At 36.0% G+C, this 7,500-nt stretch overlaps 1 protein-coding gene across 2 annotated transcripts in view; it reads right to left on the reverse strand.

The window, feature by feature from the left end:
• LOC135198017 (uncharacterized) overlaps positions 1 to 7,500 on the reverse strand; it is a 271,907-nt gene that overhangs the window by 198,211 nt on the left and 66,196 nt on the right. Inside the window, exon 2 of one of the 2 annotated variants that reach the window (XM_064225368.1) lies at positions 5,964 to 6,009. The exons of the other annotated variant lie outside the window; for it this stretch is intronic. The gene's annotated coding sequence lies outside the window, so the exon portion shown is untranslated. The remainder of the gene's footprint in view (positions 1 to 5,963; positions 6,010 to 7,500) is intronic. 2 annotated transcript variants of the gene reach the window in all.

Here is a 7,500-nt window from a genome sequence, read left to right on the forward strand (position 1 = left end):
GGGAGAGGTGTGAGTCGAAGGGTATGAAGAAGAGGAGGAGGAGGAGGAGGAGAAGCAGAGATGAGGTGTAGGAGGAGGAGGAGAAGAGATGAGGTGTAGGAGGACGCAGCTTAGAGACGTAAGAGAGCCTCATTAGTCAGGGCGAGAGAGAGGCCGTGAAGACCCGAGTGAAAGGCGACGAGATCTCCATCTCACATCTACGAGTTCTGGAACTCTCGAGTGCTGGCTATTCCCGCCGACATCTTTATTATGAGGACTACTCGAGGATTAGTCTGCTCGCCAGCATGGATTTACGTTCCCTCGGCGCTCGTCACCGCCCTAGCCTGGTAGTTAGGTATCCGCGTCTCCCGGATGATTTCTTGAGAGAGGGAGAGATAGAGAGAGAGAGAGAGAGAGAGAGAGAGAGAGGGGTAGGGAAGAAAAAGAGAAGCAGAGAGGAAAACAGAGAGAGAAAGGAGGGGGGGGAGAGAGAAACAGAGGGAGGGAGAGAGAGAAAGACACAGACAGATAGAGAGAGAAGCAGAGAGAAGAGAGGAAAACAGAGAGAGAGGCTGGGGGAAAGAGAGAGAGAGAGAGAGAGAGAGAGAGAGAGAGATTGGATTGGAAAAGGACATCATCCCTTTCGTCTATATCTTTCACGAACGTCGGTAGATTATTCATGATTATTCAGTTTTATTTTATTTTTTTAAATTTTTTTACGTCTTTTAAATCGAGCTGAATTGTATATTTAGGTATGTCGTTTATTTTAACAAAATTGCGAGCTTCATTGCAATGAGCCTTATGGAAAAGAGAGAGAAGTTACGCGTTTCTCATCTCTCATCTCCAACCTAACGTCACTGTCTTGTGCTTTCAACTTTAAACCCAATTCAACTTAAGTTGCACTTCGCTAGAGCCTGGCAATAGGTTTCTGTTCTACCTCATTCGACGCCTTAGCGACTTGACTTGCTCATTGCCCTTAGCGTGTCTTGACTCCTGAACTCTTTAGCATCTTCTGTTCTTCCATTCTCTCTACTTAACCAGATGTCCCTTTGTCTATAATGTTTAGATAACAGGTATGCTAATGTTTGTATTTGATTCTTGTTTAACCTAATTTACACTGATGAATATTAACGTGTTCAGAAAGGTTTTTAGTGTAGTCAGTAATTTAACCTAAGAAAGGTCTACATGTTCAAAGGGAGATTTTAGTAAAGGCAATAATTTAACCTGATAGATAGTAACATATCTACAGTGGATTTTAGTTCAGGTAGTAATTTAACCCAATAAATATTAACACGTCTCAACGGTTTTTTTTAGTAAAAGCAATAATTCAACATAAAAATATTAACACCTTCGATAGAGGATTGTAGTAAAGGAACATTATGAAATCAGTTGTTTACGAACTCAAGGAAATCAACATTTACACTTGAGAGTGAAATTGACAAAACCTGTGAAAAAAATCGCAAAATCACGACTTAAGCCCCTTCAGAGTGAAATCAAACAATTTCTTAATAAATATATATACGTGAAATCATAAGGTGGTAAAGAGTTAAATCAAAATGATGCTTAAGAGGAGCATCAAGTCATTGAAAAAAGGAAAAAAAGTGAAATCACAAGGTGGCGAGGGTGAAATCGAACCATTTTTGATGCAAAATACGTAAAATCACTATGTTCTAATAGTGAAATAAAACCACTCAAAGAAAAAAAAATACATGAAATGACAAGGTACTTAGTAGTGAAATCAAACTCTCTCTCTCTCTCTCTCTCTCTCTCTCTCTCTCTCTCTCTCTCTCTCTCTCTCTCTCTCTCTCTCTCTGTTCAGAAAATACGTGAAATCAATCCATTTAGAAAAAAAAAAATCCGTGAAAACACAAGGGACTTTAGTGTGAAACCAAACCATTATGACAAAATGTAAGTGAAATCACAACTTGCTCTTGGTCGCTAAAATGATACGAACCTACGTCTGGCATTTCCAAAATTAGGGGGAAAAAATCATTATTATTCTATTTTTCTTTCCCCGTTTTCATAATACGTATCGTAAGAGGATTTAACCTTAGCTAATTCCTTTTTCCATAATGAAAAATAAAGCCTCAAGTCTTACATCGCTTTTCCATTAGGATGATATCAAAGCCTTGGAAACCGTTTTCCTGTATTACGAGATCATTTTAAAAAAGGAAGATGGAATTTGGGTTTTGTATCATAATACTTATGTTTTTTTTTTTCTGCGTTAAAAATTTCTTTGCGTTTAAAATTTTTTTTTAGATTATCAGAAAATTAATGTATAGATGCATTCAGATATTACACCTTTTTTCCTGCTGTCATAATAACGTTTTTTGACATTGTTGTATAAAGAATCTCTCTCTCTCTCTCTCTCTCTCTCTCTCTCTCTCTCTCTCTCTCTCTCTCTCTCTCTCTCTCTCCCCTGCGCGACAGGATCTTTTTCAACTAGTTCATAAAAGGGCCAACGTGGAGCCTCATAAAGCCACGTTGCCTTACAGTTCCTCTTTATGAGTGTTTTAAGGTCATTGAGAGAGAGAGAGAGAGAGAAAAGAGAGAGAGAGAGAGAGAGAGAGAGAGAGAGAGGATAATTATTTTATTCATCAGTTTCTTAGAGAGAGATAGAGAAATTTTTTATTTTCTTGTGTCAAAAATGGTTATTTTGAGAGAAAGTGGGAGAGAGAGAGAGAGAGAGAAATTTTCCATTTTATTCAGTCAAAAATGGTTCATTTGAGAGAGAGGAGAGAGAGAGAGAGAGAGAGAGAGAGAGAGAGAGAGAGAGAGAGATTGATTGATTGATTGATTTATACGTGAAGGCTTGGCATTGTATTTTTGTATTTTTTGTCTCTCGCAAGAGTAAATGAAGTGTAAATCCTGGACAGGGAACGCGTCCCGATCAAAATGGACCGCCCTCCTACGGAAGCTGTGGTTGAAACCGAGTTGACAAGTACGTCTCAGTCTACCAACTCATGTGGTGCCCGAGAGAGCCCAGTTGACATTATCACTGCTCTCCTCTGAGGTCGTAGAAGGACTTGTAATTGCCATACCCATGCCCCTCTCATCAGTATCTCATGTACACCAAGAACTTCAAAGTAATTTCCATTATAACTTCTTTCACAATCCTTCCAAATGACTCATAATATTTCAGTTAAAGATATATATTTCATTGCCATGTTTTAATACCAATTTCAGTCTTATTAGCCATTTAGAATATTTTTCGGTCTTGACTTCGAATGTTTTTAGTCTTTCAAATCGAACTCGGGAGATCTTGTATTGTGAAGTGATTAATAGACACAGATTTTAACACATGTGGATGAGGCTGTACGTTTGTAGAAACCGTGTAAATATGCTGAGGTATATTTGTGTATAAGGCACATGAATTTCTGGGGGGTTTTTATATTCATAATGTTCCACATGTATATGTCATTATATGTGCATATAGGTGAATAATGCAGAGATTGTAAGGGGGTTTTATCAAACCGCTGGTGACCTTTCAGTGTAAGTTTACGAAACATCTAGTTTTATGGCAGATTTTTGCACAGTAGTTTTTGTAGATTAAGCTGCCCTTATGCCAACACGGGCTTCTCTTTCTGGGATATCAAATAAAACAGGAAACAGAGAAGTTCCCGGATCGACTAATATTTCAAGTACATTTCGAAGACATCATTTAGATTGTGTCAAGTTACAGATATGTATAAATAAAGGATCATTTAGATTCTGTGTCAAGTTACAGATATCCATAAATAAAGGATGTTGAGGAATCACATAGAAACTGTATAAATGCTGTAGAATATTGCTTTAGGATTTTTTTTTAAATATCGAGAATATGTCAATATTCTTCCGCAATTTTTTTTCAGGATCCAGAAATTTGTGAACGTAATATTTTGAAACCTTAAAGATGAGGTAGTGGGGCAAATATGCTATGTTAAAAAAAACTGATGCAAAAATTAGAAATTGAATTTAGAAACTAAAAGTATAATTTTCAAAATCCTACATTTACTTAAGGCAACTAATCTATGAAATTTTTCTATGTTATATATATATATATATATATATATATATATATATATAATATATATATATATATATATATATATATATCAATTGGACATGTAACCAGTGGTGAAAGAGGACAGACTACATCTTATTTGTGCAATGAAGGCAGCTGGAGTTTGTCTTCCTCTTATGTTTATATTTGCCCGTAAAAGGATGACTTCACTACTTATGATCGGTTGCTCACCTGGATCAATTGCTAGATGGACAGCAAATGGATGGTCTAATGCAGATTGTTTCGTAGACTGGCTACATCACTTTGTTAAAATTGTTAAGCCAAGTCGAGCGGAAAAGCACATTACAATTCCAGATGGCCACCAAAGTCACAGTATATTAGCCAGAGAGAATGGAGTAATGTAATGGAAATTAGTCTACCTTTTTTACTTGTGCCATTTTTGTTCTTATGTAAAACTTATCCATTATTTCTTTTATGTGTTATTCTTGGTGCTATATAAAGAAAGTGAATTTATTTCCAATTGTGCTGTTACAGCTGTCATGTAGAGGAAGTGTCAATTTATTTCACAATTGTGCTAATTTCAGTTCCTATGAATAACAAAAAGTTCCTAGGTTTTACAAGAAACTATGAACTCTAAGATTAATTTTTGTACATTTTCCAACATTATTCTTGAATATCTTTGTGTGGAAGGTTGAATTTTTTATATTTAGCAAAAATAGGCGTCTACTTTTCAAATTAAATGGTAGTTTTCATGAAGTACCACAATATCTTAGGTAAAAAGCCCCTACCGTGGGCTTCTTACCCCACCCATGGGGTAAAAGGCCCCCTTTGTTCTTTTTTTTCAGGTCATGTTTTTACTATCCTAAATTGCTAACAGCTTCTTATGATTATGATCGTTGATACTCCAATAACAAAGCTTTCTAGAAATATCTCTGTTAGGTCAATAGCTGAAATACTGTAGACAATATAAGTATTTCTCCTTAAGGGGGGCTTCTTATCCCACTCTCCCATATATATATATATATTATATATATATATATATATATATATATATATATATTATCATATATATATATATATATATATATATATATATATATATATATATATCTATATATATAATAATATATAATATATATATGATATATATATAATAGATATATATTTGTATTGTTCAATGTTTACGTAATGATGTGCTGACACATATACAAACATGGAGAAGCACTTTCACATATATACATACATACATATATATATATATATATATATATATATATATATATATATATATATATATATATATATCATACATGTATAATGAATTAACAAGTACAAACATAAAGGGGAGATGCAATCCGCAAGTTCTTTTAGATAAAAGGGTCGTCCATTGCTGCTAATGGATAATTATCACGTGCCATTACCACCCACTTTTATAAATGAGGGTTCCCAGAGAGGAGTTAATCTTTTATTCATATATGAAATTAAACGTGGATATCCCAGCAGAATTGCCACACACTTTGCTTTTTGGGAAATTAATGTTTTGGGAAATGAGTAAATGTGATTATGACCAGTTTGAAATCATGAAAAAGGAAATGATAGCAATTGTCTCTTGGGGGAAATGACGAGTAGGAGGAGGAGGAGGAGGAGGAGGAGGAGGAGGAGGGGAGGAGGAGGGGAGGAGGAGGAGGAGGAGGAGGAAGGAGGAGGAAGGAGGTGGTGGTTTAACTGATGAAATAAGAGCAAATATCCCTGTGGGAGAAATAATATGAATTACAAAGGAAGAGAAGTGAGAGAGAGAGAGAGAGAGAGAGAGAGAGAGAGAGAGAGAGAGAGAGAGAGAGAGAGAGAGGTTTGAATGATAAAATAAGAGCAAATATCCCTATGGGAGAAATAATATGAATTACAAAGGAAGAAAATGAAGAGAGAGAGAAAAGGGGGGGGGGGGGGCGGGGGGGGCGGGGTTAAATGATCCGTTACTCACCAAGTCCCAGGTTCTTATAACTCGATCAGCTGGGCAGAATGGAAGTCTGCAATGAGATACGAGGGTCACAAATTGGGTTTGGGGATTTTATGTCGGCCGTCGGAGACAATTTCTTTGTCGTCTTGGAAAATCATCTGGATTGCATGTTCGCAAATAAAAGTAGCTGTAATGAGCCATATTGTATGTATGTATGTATGATTGTATGTAAGTATATGTATGTATGTATGTATTTATATATATGTAATCACTTTGATATGTAATGTATATTTATAAACACTTTCATTGTATAGTTTTCTAATCACATTGATATGTATGTGTGTATCTACGTATGTAGTCACTTCGATATGTATATGTTATGGTTATAAGCACTTTGATATGTATGTGTATATTAATATGCTTATAACCGTTTTGATATGTATGTATGTGTGTATGTATGTAGTATGTGTGCAAGTGAATTCTAAATCAATAAATTTTTCATGTTTTTAAAAATGACATCAATACTGAATTTTTTAGTATGTCAGACACAGGCACAAACTCTTCGGAAAAAAGCCAGAACAAGAAGGTTGTACATAAATAATATTAATATTAAATCTGAATTTAAGGTTATTTGTGGGTTTACCAGTCTCTTACAATGCTAGGAAATACAGAACGTCTTTTACTCTGTAAATTAGAATGATTTGAATTAATGAATTGTCTAAATATAGACATAATAATAATAGAATTAATAGAATTTAATAGAATTTAACCACAACAAACATCATCTAGATTTCAAATACTATGGTCGGGGGGGTTAGTGCCACCAGTGCACCTCACGTAATGCGCTGTGGGCATTTCTAAAAGGTGTATGCAGCGTCCCCTCGGCCCCTAGCTTCGCTCACTGTTTATTAGCCTTTTACCTTATCTTCATTTTCTGGAGCTCTCTATCTTGCTGTCCAACTTCTCCAACTCTCTCTTTTCACTGACTTTTAACGCTGAATGGCCGAAAGAGCCCCAATGATTGGCTTGGCAGCCTGAATTTCATACATCAGGCAATCAATCACATATTGAAGTTTAAAAGCAAAACGAAATCGAATGCAGCAGACATGTAAACATCATTAGACAACCTTGCAGTGTCTCAAAGAATGAGAGAGAGAGAGAGAGAGAGAGAGAGAGAGAGAGAGAGAGAGAGAGAGGATAAAAAATTTCATAATGCAGCTCCTGGAGCACCGAAGATATCGTTTCAAGGAGAGAAGAGAGAGAGAGAGAGAGAGAGAGAGAGAGAGAGAGAGAGAGAGATAGTAAAAAAAATCGAGAACAATGGCGTGGCAGCACAAAATTAGGTTCTTATCAGCAGACGACATGAAACTGAAAACTTCTGATTTAAACTTCGAGAAGCCCATAAAAAGGTGGGTGTCCTTGGAGGAGAATTTTTCTCCTTTGCTCCATTTCACTTATGGGGTAGTCGCTTGCAGAGAGAGAGAGAGAGAGAGAGAGAGAGAGAGAGAGAGAGAGAGAGAGAGAGAGTACTCAGTTTCTTAAGAAGGAAAATAACTTGAGC

Source organism: Macrobrachium nipponense, chromosome 21 (assembly GCF_015104395.2).
Source record: "Macrobrachium nipponense isolate FS-2020 chromosome 21, ASM1510439v2, whole genome shotgun sequence".
In the NCBI taxonomy this organism is placed as follows: Eukaryota; Metazoa; Arthropoda; class Malacostraca; order Decapoda; family Palaemonidae; genus Macrobrachium; species Macrobrachium nipponense.